General features: G+C 42.0%; 1 protein-coding gene across 7 annotated transcripts in view; it reads right to left on the reverse strand.

Moving 5' to 3' along the window:
• Window positions 1-27,142, reverse strand: part of LOC119650468 (rab11 family-interacting protein 3) — a 301,666-nt gene that overhangs the window by 222,902 nt on the left and 51,622 nt on the right. Inside the window, exon 1 of one of the 7 annotated variants that reach the window (XM_038053343.1) lies at window positions 19,954-20,523. The exons of the other annotated variants lie outside the window; for them this stretch is intronic. The gene's annotated coding sequence lies outside the window, so the exon portion shown is untranslated. Of the gene's footprint in view, window positions 1-19,953; window positions 20,524-27,142 lie in introns of those variants that run through there. 7 annotated transcript variants of the gene reach the window in all.

Here is a 27,142-nt window from a genome sequence, read left to right on the forward strand (position 1 = left end):
TCCTTTATAATTGATATCAAAACTGTTTTGGAAAATACTACTAAAAAAATTGGATGAGCCGACAGTCAAAAGACTTCAATAACGAGTTGGACTCTAGTCAAATCTACACAGTACCAGCTAAGTTAGCCATAAGTTCTGTCAGTAAAGTGCGAAACGTTGTTGCGAAAGAAATGAGAAACAAAAAACACTCAAGTTTCAGACCGCCACGAGCAGATGTTAGAGAACAGGGTAACGATGAGGTGAGGCGTGGCTATTGTTACCTTATGCGAGTATGAAAAGACGGCCACAGAGATTCATAAAACGCTCAAACCGCTATCTATAAGTAAGCTATTCATGTACCAAACGTTACAACGGTACGGAGAAACAGATGATATAGAAAATCGGCCGAGAGGGGGGCGGCCGAGGTCTGTATGACAGTCGACTATTATGCAGGCTACACTTGCAACGGTTTTTCGGACTTCGCTGGGCAAACAGAACGTCTCCGCGCGTTTCATAAGTCGTATTTTACGCAAGGAACTCCAGTTAGAGGCCTACATACGCTGTGAAAGCAATTTACTTACGCCTAAATTAAAAAAAAAATCCTTCTTCAGCGATGCAAAAAAATGATCAAGCGCTTCGCAAAAAATGAGCATGGCAAAATCCTTTTAACGGGTGAAAAAATGTTTTCTATCCAAGAAAATTTTAATCGGAAAAAAAGATCGGGTGTATGGAAGGTCATGTTATGAGGCTAAGGATCGAGCACCACCCTCCTTAAGTGATGAAGTGTTGGGAGGTTTCCTACCACGGCACGACGGACATTCATTTTCTGGAAAGCGGTATGAAGACCAACTCAGCGTTATATGAACAAATGTTAAAGACAGTAGTTGAGCCTCTGAACGAAAGCTTCTTCGAGGGTAATGATTGGTGCTTTCAGCATGATTCTGCGACAAGGCCAAGAAAATTCAAAATAGATTATCGGTGAACGCGCCAGATTTTTGTTATAATAAATTTTCCAAGTACTGACAAAACTTATGCAGAAAGGATCGAGCCGAAGCAGAAAGGAAGATTCGGAAACGAAACATTTAAGCAGCACTGGTAATAATCGGAAAGAAGGGCACGTCTTAGGCTGATTTTATTGTATACATTGTATAGAATATCAAGGCGGCAACATTGTTGCGAATTGTTGGAGAATTAGGCTAACATAAAAAGAAAGCGAGCGAACGAACTGGTACCAGCCAGAGGACAGTTCTCAGTTTTTAGGTCACCACAGAAAGTAAGTATATGGTTTTCACGGATCATCTGATTGTCCTACGTGTGAAGGTTCTATTAAAAATTTGAAACACATTTTCTTCACTTGCCCAAGATTTGAAACCACGATACTCAGCTAGGGTCCAAATTAACGGTGAAATATGTGATAAGTGACATGGTGACATGGAATGATCCATGAATGACCGAAAGAAATAAAAGCTGAACGGAGGCGTAGAAAGGAAATTACCACAATTAATACGGCGCCAATCAGTAACAAGTAATCAATAACAAGTGCGAGAATGACCAGTTACCAACTGAGCAGCTTCATGGAGCAATACCACAACGGTGGTCCCGCGAAGAAAGTGTGGAGAAAATATGCCAGATTTCAGCCGATAGCAGTTCAGAGCACCCTCGACTATAGATAAGGCATACCCAAAAAAGGCAGCCAGAACGGCGGACAGATAATGATCTGATTTTAATAAGATACGGTTTTCCACAAAACCTTAAAAAGGAGTCAATGGTCACGTTTGTTTCCAAAAGTGCTCAATTGTGAAATTATTAAATTCGGGTTTCGAGACATTGAAACCTTGATTCATTTTTAATAGAGTGGAATCAAGATGGAATGTAAGAAATTGGGTGTACGGCCAATACTGTAATCACGGCGTTAACTTTTCAAACCGAATCCAGTAACATAAAGTTAACCTCCGCGTTGTGAAACAAGAACTGAAGAGCTCTCAACAAGGACTTAAAGATTGACTGTTTAATAATTCGAACAGAAAACTGAAATTTGGTACCAGGGGCGGACGTCCTATTTGCATAACTGCGTAACTGTGGTTTAAAATATTATTTAATTCCAATTGATTCAAAGAAAAAAAAATAATGAGTATAGATGATGTCATATTCCAATCAAATCTAGCTTCCATAATGCTCAGACCAACTATTTTGAAAATATGTATTACAGAAGTGTCAGAGTACATGTCCTAATAAATCAATAAATTCATCTATACATTCGATACGTATATTTATTGATTATATAAATAAACAGAATAAAGCCGGAATTTTCTGTCGTATGAATTTGATTGCTACGAAACGGCGAAAGAAACTTCAGTTAAGTTCAGAGTGTAACATACGCGAGGAAATGCCGGAGTTTTGTCAGATCCGAACAGAACACCCAGATCAGTATGCTGAGTAGATGACCACTGAAGACGCCCGTCATACCATTATGGCGAGCGTTAATTTGGTGGATGTTATCGAAGGTGAGGTTCGACAAATCATCCCCTATTAGGACACGGTGCAAGCCCACGCAGGTATAAGATCGACTACTTGCTTACCAACCTTCTACCAATCCATAGCGTCCATTATTAATGAAAATTCAATATGCAACGACATTCTCTCCGAAGAGCAGAAGGGCTACCTAATTGAATTAAGGGTTTGCAAAGATCAGTAAATCATCGATATGGTAGTCATAGGACAGGCAACTAGACGTCAGAGAAATATTTTAGTTTCTATTTCGATTATACCAAGACTTTAGACAACATCCTGCATACCTGGCTAAATCGATGTCCTACATGTATATAGCATTGACCCGAAACTAATAAAGTTTTCCGCGGCTGGAAGCGTGGTACACTACCTTGTCAATGCGTTCGTTCATCTGACTAGCTCAGGGCCTATCCGCATCCGAAGAAACATTTTCAAAGGGAACTCGTTGAATCCTCATTGGTATTGCATGCCACTGATCCCCTTTTCATGGCTACTGCTAGAGAGCATGGTTTTGCAATCAAATAAAGTTTACAGAATTCCGCAAGGAACCGATGCTATAGTTAGTATTTTTAAGAATGCTCTACTGTCCGAATTCCTGCGGCGTATAAAGCTGGTGCTAAAAGCGCATCTGTCGGGGAAGAATAAAATAGGCGCGCTGAATGTATTCTTTGCTGAAACGGAGGGCTCTATGTATGGCACCCGGGATCATAGAAAGCTCACAATGAAAGAGCGAGTGGAAAACGACCAGTGTAGAATGTATGGCTTGGCGATAGAGACGTTGGATCGGCTGATTTCTAGCTGCGCTGTTATGCCGCCATTGGCTCAGGAAATCAAAGAAATTTGGCGTCTGGAGAGGGTCGTTGCAGTTCCCATAATATTGTCAACTAATTGCACCTAAACCCCTCACGGCTTCCCTGGATATCTTGGCACTCTCGAACAGTGTGGTTCAAACCATGCAGAAATGCACGATTTTGCAAACGTGATCGATGTTACGAGGAGGGGAGAAACTTCTCGACGGATTCTCACTAATCTACCACCGGCTACCGACCGCTAAGATCCTATATATTTAATTTTTAAGTAGGTAGGATAGTATTAGGTAAACACGGAAAAATAAAGCTAGTGGCCCCTAATTCCAATTTTCACAACAACAATGAAGAAGGAAATTATATGCATGAGCAGTCAAACAGTCAACTTCTTTGAGCAAGAAAAATTCTCACATTTTTATCAGGTCTCATTTCCAAATTAAATGAATTTCAAATTTCGTCCAAATGTTTCATTTATCAATCTACTTCTGATGTAGATGATAATATATCAGAATCTAAAATGAAATAAGATAAATAATCTAAAATAGATTTGGCTTTGAGTTTCATCTGTTTGAATTATTCACATATTCAACTTGATGAAAAGTATCTAACGGAATTCAACAGAAACTACAATTCATTGTTATGCACGTAAAGTGTAACACTGAAGTCTTTTGAATTCTAAATCCGACTTTTGAGAGCCAAAATTGGAATGTAAGTAACTTTTTTATGAAAGATTTTAAGATTAAATTTGTGTTGTAAAACTAAATTACTATAATAAATAAACATTATTATTTTCGAATAAAAGTTTTCTCTCGGAGTCTTTTATCTGTATATCAAATTGAATTGTGTTTCTTACTGAATTTCCTGGAAATGTTTACATAAATAGATTCCAATTTAGGTCAAACTCTTATGGTCTACGAAATACTTATCAGAGTCAATGCCCGCGACAAACTAAAATAAATTCAACATTGTTGACCTTTCTTTTGATTGCACTAACTTCATGAGAACTTCTGATTCTTATAATTAATTGAAATTTATGCAACGTCGTGGTAAATTGCATTCATTCAACACGTTTTCTCTGGAAAACGATTTCAACACGGACATTCATAAGTTCACACAGATAAATACAGGGTTCCCACGATGTTAATGTTCTTTTCAACCATTAGAACCAGGAGCAAGTCTAATAAAAATACTTATATTGCTACAGTTCCTCACTTCGTCAACATTATAATTTCTGCTTTAATTAATATCAACTTCTCAGGTAATTTCAGTTACTATCTAGCAGCCTTCAGACATGTGCATACACTTTGTCAGGTTTTTATGGTGAGAAAGATTCCCATCGTTGATGTGGTGTAGGGAGACTCGACGGGATTGTTATGAATGGCTAGAGGGAAGCATGGTTCTACGTTCTCATGTGGAACTATGTATAAATCTAAGAATATAAAAGTAATTCAATCTTCAGTGAGGTTTAGACATTTATGATTCAGGACCATTTAATTTGCACATATAATAGTTGGAAATTGAGAAAACTGAAGAAAAGATGAAAGGGCTAAGTTGGCTGGTCGTTCAGGAGCTTTTACCATCGTTATCATCGTCCTTATCCATGACGTGTATGGCATTTAGAAAGTGAGTTTTGGGTAGCCAACGTCCTTGGGATTTCAATCCCTCACATGTTTTTGCACTAAATTTACATATCTTATAAGCAGCACATCGGGATGGGCCTTGAAACTCAAATAACAATTGGAATCGCGATGCAGACAACTTTAAAAAAAAAAGAGAATAAAAATAAACATAAAGCTAAAGATGTCAGCTAGCAAGATGAAGCAATCCCCTCCTTATCAACTCACCTTCGTGCCTAGGAAATGTCCATAGCTTTTATCGGAGTAAGGAGCAAAGTACGAAAAACAAAGTTCTCAAATCAGAGAACAAGTTCAGCCCAACCTACTCAAAATTGGACCATAACGGCAGATGCTCCCTAACATAACCGTCATTCAAAATAAATATGGAGGCGACCAATTACACCAAGTGGTTCATCACCTTATGCTCAAAGTATAGGACAACGAATCAATGCCTGACGATTGGCAACGAGGCATTATCTGTCTCATACATAAAAAGGGAGATATCACACAATGTAGCAATTATAGAGGTATCACGTTGCTGAATACCATCTATAAGATATCCTCCGCTATCTTGCTAGGCTGGATGGCCCCATATGCCCAGAACATCATTGGCCCATACCAAAGAGGCTTCACTCCATGCAAATCAGCAACAGATCAGATTTTCTCTCTGCGGCAAGCGATGGAAAAACTATTGGAATATGGGCAATCTTTTCATCGACTTTAAAGCCGCCTATGATAGCATAGCCAGGATAAAACTGTACACAGCCATGAGAGAATTCGGTATCCCGGCGAAACTAATAAAACTGAATAGGCTGACCCTGACCAATGTGCGAGGCCAGATAAAAGCAGAAGGATCACTCTCAAGACCATTCGACATCAACAACGGTCTACGATAAGGGGATGCCCTATCATGCGTCTTCTTTAACCTGGCCCTCGGGAAAGTGATCCGTGATGCCGAGGTAAATACAAGAGGTAGGATCCTCTTTAAGTCCACCCAACTACTGGCCAATGCTGACGATATCGACATCATGGGAAGAATTACCCGAGACGTACAAACTGCCTTCATCCAGATCGAGCAGGCGGCGTGAGATCTTGGGCTGCATATCAATGAAGGCAAGACAAAGTCTATGGTGGCAACGTCAGCACGAAAAACCAACCAGCCAACAACATGAAATCGCACTGGTCAAACCGGAAGAATAAATATAAGAGACTACAACCTTGAGATCGTTGATAATTTCTCCTATCTAGGGTCGAAAATCACAACCGATAACAGCTAGGATGATGAAATCCGCGCACGGTTGTTGGCAGCCAACAGAGCCAATTTCAGTTTACAAAAACTGTTCCGCTCGAAACGTCTCACCACCAGGGTCAAAGCGCTTACTGTACAAGACAATGATCTTGCCAGTTCTCATGTATTCCTCGGAGATTTGGGTTCTTAGCAAGAAGAATTGCGAACTCTTCACCGCGTTCGAGAGAAGAATCCTCCGAAGAATTTTTGGCCCCCTACATGAGGTTGTGCGATTCCGTAGCCTACATAACGACGAAATCTATGAGCGATACCATGACCGTCAAGTTGGACGGTTACTTAATCCGTATGGATGAGGATGATCCAGCCCGAAAAGTCTATAAGGGCAATATCTATGGTAGAAAAAGAAGACGAGGCAGACCCGGCCTAAGATGGAACGATGGCGTAGGTCAGGACGCCAGACAGCTTTTAGGGATATCGAATTGGTGGACCTCGGCGCAAAACCGGGATGTTTGAAGTTCCTTATAAAGGCAGGCCTAGACCGAATACCGGTTGTTGCGCCGTTGATAATGATGAAAACAAAAGGTTGGAAACTACTAGATATATAACGAAAAACAACAAAACGGCAACAAAGTAGATGTCGATTGACAGTTCTGATGGTGCCTCAAGTTCCAGATTTTGAGCCACTTTTAGGTTTTCATTATTATAGATTCACCACAAGACATTGAATGAAAGGGAAGGAAATAACCGATGAATAAAATTTTCCAACGACGCCAAATTTTACAAATTTAACGTTAATATAACTCTTGATTCTCTCCTAGTTATCTTGGGCTCATAAGAAAAGACAATCAGGGAGTCACTCTTGGGACGAGATATCGATGCTGCTAGAATAATCAGTTGACACTTACTCGATCACCTGCCTCGCAACCCAAATGATTTCGAAAAAAATTCCAGTTGTGCAGAACTGATCGCTGAATAGCAACCATCAACCGACTACTCAATATCTCCAGCGACCATCTAGTTTCACATAGTAGTAGCAATTTATTTATTTAATGGGGACAATACACAGAAAACAAATTCCTTATTGCATATTGTCCTCAGAGGGAGGAGCAAGTGAATGGCTTATTTTACGCTTAAAACTAGAAAAGGAAACAGAGTCGAAAGACCCAAGCTGTAGGGCGTTGTAGGACCGGCATAGGAGGAGGAACGTAGAATAAAACCAGCCATTTTGGAAGCTCTATTGATGATGTCAACGAAGTGGGAATTGAAATGAAGTTTGTCATCGAATATTGCACCCAGGTCTTTGAAGGAGGTCAGTAGTGAAAGGGTTGTCCACTGAAATAATGAGAAAAGGAATTTGGGAAGGGTTTAAGTGAATAGCACATCCAGTTGCATTTGTTGACATTCAGTGTTAGCTTGTTGACCGAACACCAGCGGGGTAAATTATCAAGGTTGGACTGTAAGAGAGTACAGCTCAATGGAGACGAAACAGAGGCAAACAATTTAAGGTCGTCTGTGTAAATACGGGCAGGTGGGGATGGGGGCGAGGTCAATGATAAAAAACAGGAAGAATAGCGGGCCAAGTATAGAGCATTGGGAAACACCAGAGGAAGGAGAGGAGGAACGAGATGACCAACCATGAAACGAAACCTTGCAGCAACGGTATTAGAGATAGGAGGAAACCAGGAGATGACTGAGAGAGAGAAGTCTAATAATGAAAGTTTAGAGAGGAGAATATTATAGTCAACGGTATCAAAGGCTTTGCAAAAATTGGTATAAATAGCATGTACCTCTTGTCGTGAATTCAAGCATTTAGCAACAAAGTTGGTAAAGACCAGAAGGTTTGAAGCCGTAGATCTATGTTTCACGAAACCATGCTGCTCTTTGACAATGAGGTGACCGAAGTGCGCGGTCAACCGGTCGTTGACGTATCTTTCGAGGATTTTGGAGCAAGAAGAGAGAAGAGAAATCGAGCAGTAGTTCACAGCAAGAGAAGGGTCTCCGCTCTTGAGGATAGGGATGATAAGGGCCTCTTTCCAGAGACGGGGAAAGTAGCATTCATTTAGACTTTTGTTGTAGATTATACTCAGAGGGAGGGAAATGTGTTTTCTACAGGAAGAGGTTAGGAAGTCCATCGGGGCCAGGTCTGACACTGGGGTCAAGATTACCAATAAGCAACTCAACCAAGAAGGCGTAAGGAGAGGAATGGCCAGAGATTCGGAGCAGTCTGCAGTTATGAGAGGTGTAGAGGGTGGATGGCTCGAGGAAGAAAACACTGAAGAGAAGTAGGTGCAGAGTAGGTCGCAGGATTGTTGTGGGGAGTTGGCAGTGGAGTCAGCGAAACTGATAGAAGAAGGATGAGATTCAGGGATTACGGGAATTACGAGCATGATACCAAAAGGGTTTTAAATTACCGTGGGCAAGGGCAGTTTCGACGCTCAATAAGTACCTTTTACGCACTTTTCTGACCATTGACTTCACAGTAAAGCGTATAGTCTTAAAGTGAGCAATGTTGGCGTCATTCTTAAAAGCGCGGAATTTCCTCCGCAGTGTATGTTTCAAGCGAAAGTTAATAAGAATTTCCGTTGTGAACCAAGTTGGGTACGAACGTAGGCAGGGAGAGGAAGAAGGGAATGTAGGCAGCGAGAGGAGATCGGACAGGATATTGTAAAAGATGTTTAGAGCTTGATCACATGATGAGTTGGTTAATATATTTACCCAATTGAAAGAAGCTAAAGCTGGGATTGGTTTTGCGGCTGTTGAACTTAGTGGATTTACGCTTGGTTGAACAAGGGAGATCCGCTTCAAATTCAACCGCGGGGTGGTGAGCGTCAGTTTTGACAAAGAGGGATGTGCAAGGAAATAAAGAGAGGTGGTGCTCGGGGAGGTTGGAAAGGAAGAGATCGACAGCGCTGCCCAAGGGGTTTTAGTGGTATTGCAATTCCGGGCAGAGCAAGTGTTCATAAAGGAAGAAAGTGGAAGGGAAGAATGGAAAAGGGTGTTGGAAGGGATTGGAAGGCTAGGATGATTAGGCCAGTGGATCATAAGGAGGTTAAAATCTCCGCAAAAGAAGAAAGGGAGGGACGGGAATCTGACAGAAAGGAGTTAAGACAAACTGTCAAATAATTCTTCATACAGAGACATATACATAAGATACAATGAACGGGAGGAAGTTGGGCGGGGAGACACGAAGAGCAACACAATCAAAAGGAAGGCCAGACGAGGAGAAGACGAGTTCGGCGGGGAGTGGATCTTTTATTGCAATTAGGACCCCACCGCCGGTGGACTTACGAGATGCATCCCGGTCCCTGTCACAGCAGAAACTGGAGCACCCATCGATGAGCTCGAAGTTTTATATGGCATCGTCCAGCCAGGTTTCGGAGATACAAATGGCATGGTGTTGCTAAACCAGCGCGGATAAATTGAAGGCCCCCAGCTTGGTTCTTAACCCCTAATGTTCTTATAAAACATACGGACAGTAAACATGGATCCAGTTATATAGCTCGGCGAGGCAGGCGGGTTGCCCTGAAATTTACCCACGAATTGGGGCGCTCGTATGGCTTGATGAATACACCTTCACGCCAGAAAGAAGGGCTGCCAAGGACTTCAATTTCGTATGGAAAAGTCACTTTGAAAGATGCAATCACCCGGCAATAGCAATAATTACAACGAATTTTTTTAAGCTTGAATTTTTAATAGAAAGTTTAGAAATATTAATTATTTTCGTCACAGATGAAGATAGAAGTACAAGGGATTTTTGACAAGAGAATAAAAATAAAATATCATGATGATGATGATGTAGGATGTTCATTTCATTTCACGTTACCTTTTTCGGCATAACAAAAGTATATTAAGTAATTTTTGTCCATTAGTAGAAATATGATCAACGCATGCTTTCATAGAGTTCAGTTTTCTGGAGAACACAACACAAGCTCTTCGAGGCTAGTTCCTACCTAGGATATCATGGTACGGGAAGGAAAACAAAGTGCGATGATAACGACGTTCGGATGAAATTTGGCCGAGAAAATAAAGAAGCTTTCCTATTTACAAGAACCATCTTCTCAATATAGTAATATAAAAAGCAGACAGCCTTGAATTTTGTATTCGAATCCCGACCCTGCAGACTTGAAATGAGGACCTCTTGGCAATATTAACTTCAACGGAAAAGCTGGGGCTCCTTACCTTTAGGAAGGCTGGTACTAGCAGGCCAAGGGCCACAGAACTGGCCAAATTGTAGAGCAATATGCCTATCGTGGCCCGAGTGATTGCAACTGCAATTCCCATCCCCATCCCCTTTTTAACCCAATCGAGTCTATATTTATGATTCGTATTTTGAAATTACTAACTGCAGCACACCTGCTATGTTAATTTCCATACGAATAGCATAAAACCATTCTTCGGAAGCAGAACGTCTTAGAATACGTCTTTCAGTTGTTCCATTAACAAAGAGTCATAAAATGACCTTCTACATGAAAATACGATAACTTCGACCGGGTTTCATCAGATGATTCTTTTATTTTTGTATTTGTTAATACCAAAGATGGTTGTGCAATTGCTGCAGAACTAATTTCAGGAATGAAAGCAGATGTGAACTGCATTGTGAAATGGAAATTGAGTTCATGCGTTTGCCACTGGAAATTAATATAATTGCTATGGCACCAGGTGCAGATATGGGCTTGGAAAACTATCAAAATGATGAAAGGTGTGGAAAAAGAACTATTCCTATAAAATGTTCAGTTTAAATTCTCAATTTCAGATTATATTTTGCTTTTGATAAGGAACCATCTCTGGAGAGATCAACACCTGAACTGAACTTTTGTGTATGGATATTAACCTCCAGATATATGTATCTTCTATCTATTTAAGATAGAAGTTTACCAACGTAAAGTGTAGTAGCAAAATCCAATATAATTTCCAACTGAGCTAAAAATAAAATAAAATAAAATAAGCAATTAAACAAAAATAACTTCATCTTTCACTACATAAAAGTACCATCTTACCTTCTTCTTCAAAATACTCTACTCCAATTATCCAAACTATGTCAAAGAAAACTCAAAGGAAAGCCAAAAGGACTTTGCCTCGCAAAGTAATTGCTAGAACACTCTGAGGGATAAAACGACGCTAGCTTCATTAGTTTCAAGATCCTGAGGAAGGATTAGCTGGAAAAATGTAAAGATAGACATAAGTCCATGTTCATACCTACTACGTATGTACATGCGACGCTATGTGACCTCACGCTTGAACTTCTCGGAGGGAATACCTGGCTTAATTTGTCAACGTATGATAAATTATTCTACACATGTTGTTTTTTGAGAATTTGATTGTTAATGAAACACGCGATGATTTATTCACTAACTTGCGAGATTGACTAGTTGATATTGCCTGCGGGAATGAAGGGCATAATTGAGAGGATATATTGTATACAAGTATCGCTGATACGTGTAGCTACATAGGGTAAACTAGATGTATTTTGCTTAGGTCCGCTTAGGTGAAGTTTTAAAGGTCATCAAGGTTGTGAGGCTGACATGTGTATGGTATGCCAGAACCCTTTTCACTTTAAATATAACTTTCGAATAAATTTTGTTTATTTTCAGTTTCTGAATTGCCTCTGGTCGAGAAACTTTCTATTAAGTTAAATCTGTATTTTAAAAGCATGGGAAATTTTAAACGGAAAAATTTGTTATCTTTGGCTTTTCAATTAACGCCATTGACATCATAGAGTCTGACTTGTCCTCGATTCATACACTTTTGAAGCTTTCTATGCAAGTTCATAAAACCTTCACTCTCGGGTCCCTTCAACTTAATCACTTGAGAGACAAAAGACAATTTCACGACGTATTTTCATGAAAAATGTACATAATTTTCTCACGAAAATATTCCTGGGGAGTATTCAGGTTAATTGGCAATAATAAAAAATAAAGAGAAAATCATAAAAACTATTCTTTAGAGCTTTTCACCGTGAACCAGTTTTCAGGTTAGGTGGTTGTTGATAAATAAAGCATTCATACAAATCGTGTATATTTTCGCGAATTTCTCTCTTTTACGTGGAAAGGTCAAAAGTGTAATAAAAAATTTAACGACGCATCATTCATTTTTGAAAAAGATAAAAATTAGTTACTTCTATTGTTCTTTTTCCGACAGGTAGCAGCAGATATGATACACATAAATATTGTGCATGGGGAATATACGAAAATTATAAATCGAAATTAACTTTTTTTCAGAGTTTCGAAATTTCAAAATGTCCCAGATTAAGAAATAAATTTCAAAATTAACTTCTTTTGTTTATTAGACACATGCATTAGTGTCATAACAAAATAAATACAATCGAAGTATAGAGCAGTTTTCTGAAGATAATCGAAATAGAACGTTTCTTATTCGGCTAAACAATGCTTTGTTTTGACAAATAATTAATAGACAAAGGAGAAACTTTACCCAAACTGCAATTTTTTATTTTCAACGTATATATATATATAGTTAAAAAAGCCCACGAACCCTCTCCTCGGTCCAACGGTACGGCTGCATCGAATATGAAGCACGCTCGTTCTTCCTTGAGAAGCAGAACTAGATCGGGTCTATTGCAATTAACACTGTGGTCGATGGCAACAGTGTGATCCCACAGTAATTTTGCCCGATCATTTTCCAAGATTCTCTAAAGAGTATACTTATAATAAGGATGGTAAGTTGCCACTAAATTATACTTCAACAAAAAGTTTTGATGGACAATCTTGCGGGAGTTATGACGATTGTGTACTCGGTACTGCTCAACATCCCGCATGCAGATGTTATGTGCTGGATGGTCTCCTCTTCACAGTTGCACAACCTACAACTGGAGTTGGTGATTGAGGAGTCGTGAAGAATGAACCATTTATAATTTTTTGTTGAGAGCGAAGCATCCTGAATTGAAATTAGGAATGCTTGGGTCTCATAGAAAAGTGCACCATTAATCAACCATTTGTTGGAGGCATCACAAGCGGGGTCGGCTGTCACTCAATCCGATCATCATGTTTGTAACGACATTGTATGCATTTGCTTGGTCGGCCTGTCGCGGGACCTGTTACCAAGAGAGATCAGGTTGGATTTAGCATAGTGGAATAACTCCAACTATAACCTATTTATCTCTTTCCCTGATCTCAGCATTTTATTTTTGTTTTACTGAGGATAGTACAGAGTGCCTTGCCTCAAACCCTCCTCCTTTACTTGGGCTTGTGACCAGCATACTATGTTAATAGCATGGCGGAGTTTCATCGATGTCAATGCCTGGCAACAACAAATTTTTATATGACTCCCGTGAATGGGTTTCTCTTTCCACATGTCGACCTTCTGTTGGACTGAAGTAACATTCGACATTCTCGGCTTCCCATTCTCTGATTCTCAAATTTAAAGGAGATAATTTATTATCGGCCTTGACGGTAGTCTGATGTATTTGGCTAAAGGATTGTTTCTTGAAAAAAACCTCACGCAGGGAATGCACTTGATTACAGTGTTTTAATGTTTTTAAATAAAGTACCCCCCTTCCTCCCTGATGACTTAGGATGATGATCCTCAATTTTTTGGCAGCTTTATTGTGCATATTGTTGTTTGTAAGAACTACCCTTACCCGTCTATTGACAGATTCTAAATCCGCATTACTCCACTGAATCACACCGAAAGTATAAAAAAGGACGGGAATGGCGAAGGTGTTGATTGCCATGGTTTGGTCCACAGAAATCCGTTCCAACGTTCTCAAACACTTCCGCCGGCTTCACCCTCTCCGGAGGAAGATCACCCATCTTCAGCAGCCCCACCTCGCCTCGCATTCTGAAGCATACTACCGAATCCACTTTTCTACTCTTTGCTGCAATGCGGGGATGTAATATTTTCTCCGTATTATCGCCATTGTGAGACTGACCACACAATGTTGATTCCGCTCGTGCACTTGCCTTATTATCAAATCGGTCAAGTGCGACTTCGCTAAAGCAATGGGATGCTTCTATTTAAAAGGCACAATCACCTATTCCAAACGACCTCCTACGGGAAGAAGTCCGGAACTCTCTTCCACAAAAGGATTGAGTGTTGACAATCAATGATTTTTTTCCACTGGTACCCTTTCCGAATTCTATACAATTGCTTTCCGAAAACTTTATCTTGGTGATATTTTGTCACCGCGCATTCAGCTCTTTCTAGATCCTGAACTGAAAAGTTCCCAACCCACCGCTTCTCCAGCGCAGATATCTTGGAACTACGTTTAGGAGACGTGGTAACCTCGAAAACAGCTTTATGAAATCAAATGAAGATTCTAATTCCGAACTTTCCTCAATGAAGTGCGCTACTGTTTCTAGTTCTGAAGGGAAGTATTATGTTTGAGGAAACTCTTCCTGCAGACACGGCGGTCCGCTGAAACACAAACCATGCTTTACCAGCTTCTGCGGGCTGATACCTCTTGACGCACAATCGGCAGGATTTAAGCCAGATTTTACATGATGTATGTTGTCAGACCTTAAAAGCTTACGAATAATCGTTACCGTTCAGAGTCAGTGTAACCTATAAATTTTATTAGAGTATCACTTAGACTATCGCGTATGTCCTCAAACAGCCCTACCAGAAGGACTACGCCCTCCATTCAAGTTTTGCGATAATGCATATTTGGTAACTCTGGTTTGTTCGTATCTTAAAAGGCGTTACACGTCCCCGAGCTGCAATTAATCGTAAGTTGAAACCCTTTTTGGACCTCCGACGACTGTACTCGATCGCTGCAGATTACTAAACAAAGCTACGCAACTAGCCACGCATATTGTGTGAGGATATTTAGACGATCTTCCGAACTTTTCATCTATGCAACCGCTTCAATATTATTTAGAACAGCAGCTTTGCAGCTGTAATTGGCATAGTAAAAATGCAAAACTGATCTGGCGGAGCTAACTGGGGCCGCGGTAATGCACCACGTGGGTAATTGGGGCATCAGCGATAGGTTTCTCAATAAATAGATGTCGGGTGGTTCGCTACGATAGAAAGTACACACACAGTGCCAGTGGATGACGGTAGAAAGGTTAAGTTACGTTAAGTATAATGAAGAGGATTTAAAGAAGAAAGTTGTAATGAACCTAAGGAAAACAGGAGGATCAACCGATCATCCTAATTGGCGGAGGACCACCTAAAGGGAAGAGCTATCCCAGAAACCTAAAAAGTTAGCGAAATTCACCGTGAAAGTCCGCCCGCAAAAACTGAAACTCCATCAGAGTGGTCAGTTGACACGTTCCTGCACGCCTTTGTGCTACCCAGGCTTGGAAATGTGGGGGGTCCTTTGAGCGCTTTGATCCCTTACGTGTCATTAGTACAAAATTAACGTGTCTGTATTGTTTCTATTCAGCCCATCGTCATGTCTGTCCTCAAAATACAGTGCACGAGCTGAAGCAGGCTGATGCTGAGCTGCCGATGCATTGAGTGCGTCTTCGGGTCCGAGTCTCGAAGCGTAGAAAAATGCTCTCGAACCAATCCTTCAACCCGTGAAACGATGCATGCATCCGTCGCCCTAGCATCCCGCGTGGAATGATCAACCCAACCTACAGGATCTTTCCTCGCAGACTTATGCCACTGTCAGTCGTCACGGCATACTGGCAGGTCAAGCGCAGCAGAGCTCCAATGATCTGGGGGTAGTGTGGAAGGAAGGCGATTAAGTTCCCGAGACCCGTGATTTCGTCGATGAGGCATACTTCTGATGTCAAAGAAAAATAAGGGAAAAATTCTCTACTTGGGGTTTTTCTCAAAATTTCGAAGAAGAAAGAAAAGAAACGAAAATCAAGCAAAAAGGAATAAGAAATCGCAAGAAGTAATGAAAGAGCAAACGGGAAAATAAGGTAAATCATAGAGAAAAAAATTAAACCAAGAATAATCAGGACTCCTTTATCTCTAAATGTTCAACCCCTCTCACCAGCTCGTAGATTCATATAGTATTGGGCTCAGATGTCTGATCAGTTTTTTCTTCTCTTTTTCCATTATGTCTAGTGCGAAATCGAGAGTATCAGCTGTAAATATGGCTAATAGAGCTATGAAATCTGGTTTCCCAGATTGGATAGATAGTTAAAACATTTGTCATCAACCGTACTATCATAACCCGGCCTTGCGTATTTGTTCCCTGGCTATAATATAAGATTTAGTTCACATTCTGATAGCATACCAGAGCACACCTCGTTCACGGGTTGACCAGTGTATAGTCTAACTGTCAGCTCCTGGAAATATGGAGGTATTTATCATTTATGTCCTCCATTATAACTCTTTTTCCGGCACTTCCTACAGTACAAGGGGCTTTGCTAGTATTTAAAGGACCACTCCTGCAAGTCCTTCATACGATCTATAAATATAACTTAACTTCCCCAACGCGGTCACCGACTATTGCGAGTGACTTTATCTCTCAGGATCACCCGGTAATCTTTCTTTAGTATATATAGTACCCTCTTCAGTTAATAGGTACAGGATATGAACTGCAGATTTGATTTGATAGTTTGGAACTCGGTGTCTACACCCACTGATGGAAATATCAAGCGCCCTTTGGACATAGATTGCTACTTCTACTTTATGATAAAAGTGTACTGATCTCCCTCCTTCTACTGTCCGCTTTTTTAGACGGTGAAGTTAAGCTGGTAGATAGTAACTCTCTCTCTCTCTCTCTCTCTCTAATCCATTCCCCTAACCTCCATTTTTTTTCCTGCCCTTTTATGTTTTGACGAACCCCCCACGCAAGCAGATCATGCTGAGAGTAACGCAGATAAATCTGCAGCACTCGAAGTGCGCCTCGGCTAATCTGCTTGTCTTCCTCTTAGAGGGCGATACCGACATCGCACTAATACAAGAGCCCTGGGTCGGAGGCGACCGAACCATCAAAGGGCTTCAAAGCAAATATTTTAATTTATTCCACAGCACAGGAGACCCTGACCAGGATAGACCTAGAGCATGTATTCTCGCGAGGAAGAGTCTGCACGCTTTTATGTGTCCGGACCTGAGTTCCAGCGGCCTAGACATGGTCAAGCTGGAACAGGCGGGGGCAGAGAACCTGTATATTTCCTCGGCTTACATGACTCAGAACCTATCAGCTCCGCCAGAAGAACTACAACATCTGACGAACACCATAGCAACAAAGAAAGCCAACCTGCTGATAGGCTGCGACGTCAACGCAAGGCATACGCTTTGGAACAGCTCGGAAATCAGCGAGAGAGGTTAGTCATTCTTTGATTTTATTATTACTTCAAACCTATCGGTGTGTAGCAGGGGCATCAACCTTCCATTTCCCCTGCTCGGAGAACTGTGACTGTTGGGAGGAGGTCCTTGATATCACCCTAATAACCGATAATGGGATTGGGAAATTGATAAGATGGGCACGACAGACGAACTGGAGTCAAAGGTCAAGGCTCTGGAAAAGGCATTCGACACCGCCTTTAAAGTCTCGTGCCCTACTAAGTACAGCAAAAAGACCCTGCCATCGTGGTGGAATGAAGATCTCTCCAGCCTCAGGAAGCTGACCAGAGAAATCTTCAACATCTGCTACAGGCAAAAATACTGGCAGCCATACAAGGACTGCCTGAAGAAGTACAAGTCGGTCATCAAGACGACCAAGAGGCGGTCTTGGTTGGACTATTGTCAGAACATCCAAAGCTCCAGTGAATCCGCGAGGCTCAGTAAAATTCTGTCCAACGAACATAAGAGCCCATCCTTTCTTAAAAAGTCGGAAGGCTTCTGGACGGAATCTTCTAGCGAAACCTTGGAGCTGCTAGTTCAAACGCACTTTCCCGCCAGCGAGGAGGATCGTGAGTCAGAACCTTGCTTGGAGGGTTTGCGGCCACCCCAGCTGTGCGAGACTATTAAATCGGTAATTACCGATGATAAGATCGGCTGAGTTATAAACAGCTTCTCCGCATACAAATCTCCAGGCCCAGATGCCATAATGTCAGTCATGCTACAGAAGCAGCAGGAAAGGGTTGTGCCGTGGCTTGTTGAGATTTACCGGAGCTGCATCTCTTTAGGATACGTACCACAGTCCTAGAGGCGCGCACGAGTGGTTTTCATACCAAAAGCAGGCATTAGTCATGAGTCCGCGAAGGACTTTCGACTAATCAGCCTGACGTCTTTCGTGCTGAAGACCCTAGAGCGCGTCCTGGACATTCACTTAAGGACGATTATGGAGAGAACGCCTTTGTCTAAGTCCCAGCATGCCTACCTCAAACGAAAATCCACTGAAACAGTCGGAACTGGGAGGCAACCACTTGATCAGAGCTGTGTGCATTGGACAGCAACGGGGTGAAGGTGGTGACGTATGCTGACGACTGATATTAATATCAGGGATGGTTCTGCCCAGTATGAGCGACATCATGGTAGGAGCGTTGCGAAAGGTGTGGCTGTGGGCCGCAAGATACGGACTCAGCATAAACCCAACCAACTGATGCTATTCACCATCAAGCCAACGATACCTTAATTCCATCTACCACGGCTTAATTAACAAATAGTGGTTTTTTCCTCTAATGTAAAGTATCTGGGTGTAATCCTGGATCCAAAGCTAAATTGGAGATTGAACATAGAACTGAGGGTTAAGAAAGCCTGTACAGCCTTCCATGCCTGCAAGAGAACCTTTGCAAAGAAATGGGGTCTCCGGCCGAGGATGGTTCTCTGGATGTACACCGCTGTAGTGCGTCCGATCCTAACGTACGGTTCTATTGTATAGTGGCAGGCTTTGAAGAAAAAATACAATAGGATGAAGCTTAATGGGATTTAAAGCACCGCGTGTGCAGGTACTATTGGGACTCTGCCGTCCTGCCCGGCAGATGCTCTCAATGTACTCCTGCATTTCCACCCCCTAGACCTCCACATTAAATACGATGCAGCGGGCAGTGCCGTCAGACTACGAGAATCCGGATGCTGGGCAACAAAGTCCTACGGCCACAGCACCATCCTATAAGAAGTACCTTGGGAAATTTGAGCATTCCCCACGGACTATGCCACACGCAAGCTGAACTTCACGAGAAACTTTGCTGTGGGCTTTTCAACCAGGGCAAAGTGGAAGACCGGCGGCGTGTTGCAAGGTTATGACACAGTATTCTTTGCGGACGAATCAAGGATGGCCTGTGGAGTCGGCCAGAGGGTTTCCTCGAAAGCACACAGGGTATTCAAGTCGTATGGTCTCCCAGGTTTCGCCAGTGTATTCCAGGCGGAAGTACTGGCGATATTGGCGGTCTGTCGATGGCTGGAGCGAGATTCGAGCCCCAAGCTGGCTCTGAAGATTCTAGCCGGCCGGACTCTGCCTCCCTGCTCCCATAACAACATTCATGGTCTTGGGAGTTTTTGGCATCAAAACGGCGCACCAAAGCCCTAATTAGGCTCCTCGGAGCGGCCACAGATACCTACCTACCCATCTTATGTTTTGTGCAGCTTTGCCATTCTCTGAAGCTCTTTTCGTACACTTGTTGACATTATTACAGCAGCATTATCACTGTTCAAGGAGAAGTGTTTTACCTGATTGCAGTGCAATCGAAACCTCGCAGTCTCTTCCGATTAGGTTAGTTGCGATATAGATAAATACAACTAAATGAAGAGCAAGACGACCCTAATAAGAAAGCAGAAGTGGTAATGACAAATTTGTTTACCACTGCCTGCGCAAACCGCTTAATTTCCCTCAAATTCGACTTCCTAAACCACTGGGAAAACTAACGAAAGTTTCATGTCGATTAAAAGTGAAATAAATGCAATTTATGAAAAAAACGCATATGATGAAAGCCAAGTAACGTAACTGAATTCATAAATTCTTCCGCTACTGTAAAGTCAGTTCGTTGCTTACCTTGTTTGCAGTAAACTTCAGTACGAACAGGTACGGAAAATTTATGTCAAAACAACGCACTGGAATAAGAAAATTCGCTTTTTTCGTGTGCTTTCCACTTCAGTAATTTTTTTTATCATTCACAACACTCGTGCTGCCGAATATATTTATTTTTTTTTTTCCTGTTTTCACAACAGTAAAATAAATTCACTTTTTCGCCATTTAGAAAGCACACAAAGCACAATCGCCGCATAAAATTGATAAAAATATCTTATGTATGTATATGGCAGGTAATTTTACATTACAAAGGTTACGACGAGAAAAACGCGATAACTATCGTGATTTCGCGTTGTTTGGTAGTTAAGACAAAATTGCAACACACGACGCAGCACAGATACAATAATGAATGGAGGATTTAGTTTGCGGTTTCAGTGGAGATTTTCTTCTTTAGATTATTGGAAAGGGGAAAGCCTAGAACATGTTTTTTACAAAGGAAATCTACGGTATTGTAAACACTTTTCCGGGTGACGAAGGAAATCCTATACCCGACAAAAGCCACGACGACCTGTGCGCACGTTATCTCGAAACTCACGAAACTGTGACTGCAGTGAGTCATCTACTGAAGCTACTCAGATTTTTCACTTGGTACAAGCATATTTTCTTCCACGACTACTGCCCGAGCAACAGGTAGATTTGAAGATGTGAAGGTGAAGTCGAAGACGAGGCAAACAAGTCGAGGAACACTCGCATTCATACGCAGCAAACCATGTCGTCATCTGAGATTCTCAGGTCAATCTTAACATCTCAAGTATAGCTCTTAAGATACTACATACTCGTTGACTGAGATGGAGAGGAAAAAGGTAAGACACAGGACGGATACTGTACCGACAGATGCTGTCTTAGATTAGATTGCAGGGGAGATGAGCACTTTGAAACAGCTCAAGAGCCGGTCCATTAGTTTGAGAGACTCTATCAAAAATTCAAGAAAAAAAAGATAAATTGTTAGAGTGGTCCATTCGCACCGGCCTTCCACAGGACTTTTCATTCAAATAAAGTTTAAATTGTTAATTTTCAAGTATCGTCGATAAATTTGTTCACCCCAGACTGCTCTACAAAATTTCTTTTTCCTTAAAAAATTAGAAGTTTCCGCATAGCACCATAAGGTGCCTCCTCGTCATTTGCAGCCGAACGTTGCACCATACAACATAATCTTTCTGCTGCATCTGTTCATCCTACATATGGGAACGGTAGCCTATAATAAAAGGCCGCCTGTGTTTCAGTGCCCAAGCATCATTTTGTAAACATTCAAGATAAAAAGGTGTCGCTGACATGATATCATGTGTGATTCCATCTCATTTTCAAATTGGATGGGCGCTTTCGCTCGGAAAACAAGAAATCCATTCTTGTTGGCTCAAAGTTTTAAGTGCATCACTCGATAAAGTGAATGCTGCTATGATAAATGGAAACTTATCGCAAGTAATATGAGAATAATTTGGGAAAGATTCGGCACGTTCTAATTTGATTTATAGAAACATGTGTTTCATATGAGCATGTGTGGTATTCATTTTGAAACGTAATTTCAGTAATACGGTCAGTGAGATGCGATATTGACAGGCAGATGGTATGTAGAACTATCTTAAAACAGGAAAACGCCCTCGATTTTTCATGGGAGGCGAGCAATGATATCTGAAATACGTTTCCACTTTTATGTACAAATTCTGTGTGGCGCAATAGTCAGGCTTCTAGCGTAAGAGGCGCAATAGTCAGGCTTCTCAGTCAGAGTGATTAAACTGAAACGTACTTCAATAGGTAATCTACATCCCAGAAATAAGTACAGAAACTTTGTATTTCACAAAGGAATAACCAGTGCGCTATCCAATAGCAATTAACTCCTCCACTGTCAGGTGCGAAGGTTACTTAGCAATATTGTTTCTTGTGTTGAACTCCGCCATGCTATTAACATAGCATGCTGGTCCCAAGCCCAGGTAAAGGAGGAGGGTTTGAGGCTACGTACTCTGTACTATCCTCAGTAAAACAAAAATAAAATGCTGAGATCAGGGAAAGAGATAAATAGAGTATAGTTGGAGTTATTCTACTATGCTAAATCCTACCTGATCTCTCTTGGTGACAGGCCCCGCGACAGGGCGACCAAGAAAATGCATACAATGTCGTTACAAACATGATGATCGGATTGAGTCACAAGCCTCGGAGAAATGCTAGGGCGTCCACCTCAGTCGACGCGGCAGGACAGGCCCAGTCCTGTCGAGAAATGGGCAAGGGTTCTTGACGCATGGACGGCATCAGGACGTAAGCAAGTTAGTCCGCACACAACGAACAAAACAAATACGTGTCTGCACGTTAAATGTTGGTACCCTAACTGGAAAGACGGAGGAACTCGCAAGAGCCCTTCGGAAAAGACGCATTGATATCTGCGCTCTGCAAGTCTGGTGCCAAAAGCTGCCCTATAGACTTCTCTATTTTGGTAACCCACACACTCAATATGGTGTTGGCATTGCCATCTCAGAGGGTTTCCGTGATGCCATTAGAGAAGTCGAACGATTTGATGATCGGCTGATGAAGCTCACCATTATATCAGCTGATCGCACTATTCACTTCTTCGTCGCGTACACACCACCGACAGGTCGACCTGATGCCGAGGAAGATGCCTACTGGCAACTTCTCGATGAAAAGACTTGTCACGTGCCTGCTGACGACTATATTATCATTGCCGGCGACCTTAATGGTCATGTAGGTGAAAAGACAGACGGTAACAGGTGCCATGGGGGAAAGGGGTTCGGAGCGCGCAATGAGGGTGGCGAGCGTATAATCGATTTTGCGGACACACATGACCTTGTACTTATGAATAAATGGTTCATCAAACGATTGTCTCATCTTCCCACATTTTATAGTGGGAACAGTAAAACGCAAATCGACTATATTCTCATAAGACGCCAACATTTTACCACCGTCACTGATTGTAAAGTCGTTCTCTATGAGACCATCGCACCTCAACATCGGCCGTTGATTGCCGTCCTGCGAATTAAGCCACCGATAAAACAGTGTGAGGAACGCACTGGCCCGCCGCGCATTAAATGGTGGCGATTTGGTGAGAAGATAGAAGAAACGGTCTCACTCATACGATTGCCGACCATTGCGAATGTGGAAAAATCATGGAACCAAATGAAAGACACGATCCACAAAGCGGCCTCTGCAACCCTCGGGGGGGTCACCAAGTCGGGTAAGCGGTACATCAACCGAGATACTTGGCTTTGGAGTGATGATGTTGAAATGAAGATCCGTGAAAAGAAACGCCTTTCCCACAAATTTCTCGACGATAAAACGCCTGCTAATTGGCAAATTTATAAGAATGCCAACCGGGAAGCAAAGAAAGCGGTTGCTGTCACCCGAGCGAACCATTTCAAAAATCTTTACGCTAAACTGAACACTCGGGATGCGAAAGAGATCTGTATCGACTTGCTAAAAGCCGTAATGAACGCACACAGGATATCGAACACTTCTGTTGCGTCGAGCCACAACGGATAGATGGCGAGAATACTTCGAGCAGATTTCAACTGAAGAATTTGCTCATCCTCCACTTCCACAATCATTGCCGACATTTGGACCAGTTCCACCAGTCAACGCAACTGAAGTCGAGGAGGCAATAAAACAAATGAAATCGGGGAAAGCCACAGGACCTGACGACATCGCATCTGAGCTCTGAAAAGCGAAGAGCTGGGACCCAACACTGTGGCTCAGTGAATTCAGGAAGGAAGAACACCATCTGACTGACAAGAAAGTAGCACTGTTCCAATATGGAAAAAGAAAGGTAGTCCAGCAGAATGTTCAAATTACCGTCCGATTCGGTTACTTTCCCATACCATGAAGATTTTTGAACGCATTCTTGATAACCGTATTCGCGAAATCGTTGAAATAACCGTGAATCAAGCCGGATTTGTCAACAACTGTGGAACTACTGACGCACTACACGCTGCGCGGTTACTCATGGAGAAACACCGTGAGAAGTATCGCTTTCTTTACATTGCATTTCTGGATCTAGAGAAAGCGTTTGACCGTGTACCACACGAACTCATCTGGTGTGCTTTACGACAACACTTCGTGCCAGAAAAACTCGTGCGCTGGGTTCAATTGCTCTACCATGATCCGAAAAGTAAAGTTCGGAGTATGGCGGGTGTATCAAAACCGCTTCGTGTGTCTGTTGGTGTTCATCAAGGAAGCGCCCTCTCACCACACCTCTTTGTTCTTGTTATGGACACCGTCACACGGGATATCCAACGTCCAGAGCCCTACACACTGCTTTATGCAGATGATGTTTTCCTAGCATCTGATAGCAAAAATGATCTCGAGCAACTTGTTCAAAAATGGAATGATCGCCTCATGCAACACGGTCTCAGATTGAATTTAAACAAAACTGAATTTTTGACGACCGATCCCCACGAAACAGGCACAATCACTGTCAGCGGCAGTGATCTGCCCAGAACTGAGCGATTTAAATACCTCGGGTCAACGCTATCAGCCAATGGAGAACTGCGTTATGAAATTGCTTCACGCATTAACGCAACCTGGTTGAAGTGGCGTTCCACAACTGGTGCTCTTTGTGATCGACGTATCAACCAACGTCTCAAATCTAAAATTTACCGCAATGTCGTCCGTCCAGTCGCTCCCTATGGTTCTGAGTGTTGGCCAACTATAAAAGACAATGAACGGCATCTTGCGGTAATGGATACGAAGATGCTACGTTGGACTAGTGGCGTCACACGTTAAGATCACATCCGAAATGACGATATCCGCGATCGTTATGGGGCTGCACCGATCGTGGAAAAGTTGCGAGAGAAGTGTTTTTGATGGTATGGTCACGTAATTCGTGCAAATGACATCGAAGTCGATGGTAAACGACCAAAAGGCACACCTAAACAACGGTGACTTGATACGCTAGATGGGGATTTGAAAGCCTCGAGATTGCACCCAGATCAGGCATTCGATAGAGCCAAATGGCGAAACCGATCACGACGAGCCGACTCCGCTTGTGAACGGGACAAAGGCTGAGGAAAAAGAAGATTGTTTCTTGTGTTGCTTGATGAAGGCTTATATGTACAATGTTCATGGCTTGAGAAATCTCAGAAATAATTAAATCAAATTTCACACCCTCGGCTCGCTCAATAAGGTCTGGATACTCTCAGTTCAAAGCCATATTGGGTTAGATGGAACTGAAGCAGCAGACCAGCTGGCCAGGAAATAAATAGCGACTTTCCTATAAGGGCAAGAGCCATTCTGTTGAGACGGAAATGGGTTCATGGCTACAACATTGAAAAATGAAGAGAAACGGCTAAGAAAACTTTACTGGGCGAACTTACCAGGAATGGAACAGTTCAGGGTACTAATGGGGGGATACGCACACAAACGCTCGAAAGATAGTTTGAACCTTACCACGAAGAGCTTCCAGGTCACTGTGGGAAAACTGACTAAATTACCACCTGGGAAAGCTAGGAATATCTACGGACACCATCTGTAAATTCTGTGAGGAGAGTGATGAAACCTCCCTACATGTTCGGAGATTGTATCCAGCACTTGTGCAAAGTAGGTTCAGATCCTGAAAGAATACTTAATACCATATGTCAGGTTGAAACACTTGGAAGAAGGGAACGAAATAAATTTTCTGTCGGTTATATGTTTAAACTACATACAATAATTTATATGTACACCATAACCAGCACAGCGAGGCAATAATTCTTTTAAGGCGCAGTACGACATCCCTTGACGATATTATTATTTATTATTGTTAATGATGCAGACGAAGCAAATATACTAGGCCACAAATTCAAAATAACGCAAGAGAGAAGGGAATACCAAGGATTAACTGTGACCACAACTGTCCACAACCACGGGTCCGTGGACCACAAGAGAGGAAGTTAGTTGCTTTCGAAGTGGTATAGTCCGTCGTCAAGTGGATGCGGGGGTGAGGCAGCGTTTGATGAGTTTCCTCTGCCTTGGACGAAAGAGTCAGTCAACTTTTTTATCTTCCCTCCAGGCTGTTTTAGGTAGTGATTCCAGAAAGCCGTCCCATTTCATATGGCCGCAACAAAGGGTTACCAAAAACAATGCGACAAGTCAACCAGATGATTCAAGGGCAAATCTCAAGTTGTTTTAGGCAGATAAGTCTTAGACCCATCAGTTTGATTGAGAGACGAAGGATCATCGAATATGCGAAATCGACTATCACCACCGACCAGAGAAAATTCACGTTTCAAGCTCTTCGGCGTCGATTAAGATGTTCGTTTTGTGGGATGCCCAAAAAACACTTATTACTATGCAAATAGGCAGCTTACGGGAAGCTATCAAGACAAAATTCCGATCTGCGGACTGTTATTTCCTTGCAACAAAAACCCCTCTCTAAGCCGAAGTTGAGGATCGATACAATTTGCAAATTGGGCTATTTAAGCACCCACCTTATTCTTCAGAGTACTAATTACGTTTCTTTTCGTTCTAGTTTAGGGGTAAGTGGGTAACAAAACAGCGACGAAGGATTCGTTGACGGGCACTTCATTTGACTTATAATAATAATCATTGGCGTAATAATCCATTTTGGATCAGGGTCTTGAACCTGTTAAAAAACTTCATTCAAGACCGTAACCGTACATTCCAGTACGTTGTAGGAGGCAAAGTGGTCAGCATTGCGCTCATCCGAGATTATTACCCTGATTGGACTCAGGTACTCATTCACAACTGAGTCGACTCATATCCGACATCCAGTTACGATAACGAATCCCTCTCTACCAGTTAGATCTGAACCGTGACCTTCCGCTACGACAGCCCAGCACTCTAACCACTCAAGTCATCCGCAAACACTAGAATTTAAATGGTTAACATTCGTCATTTTTCGGGAAAATTTTGTAGCAATGGCCTCGTTTTTGACATTAGTTAACTCGGCAGTTTATTTAGGCATGCACCAACAAAATCCCATATGCTTGAGGAACAGAAAAATGACGCCTGCATATAAGTCTTTACCCAGGTAGAAAAAGGGTAGATGTCAATGCCAATAGCGAAAACACAATTTGCAGGTTTTTAATCTTTTTTCGAAAACTTTTTATAAAACAAAACGTTTTTGAAAGCTAATAAACATATTAGGTTCATCAAAAAGAATTTGATTAAGTTTCTAGAAACTCATTTATTTTCAATAGTAATTCCCAAAGTG

This window comes from Hermetia illucens, chromosome 2 (genome assembly GCF_905115235.1).
Source record: "Hermetia illucens chromosome 2, iHerIll2.2.curated.20191125, whole genome shotgun sequence".
Classification (NCBI taxonomy): Eukaryota; Metazoa; Arthropoda; class Insecta; order Diptera; family Stratiomyidae; genus Hermetia; species Hermetia illucens.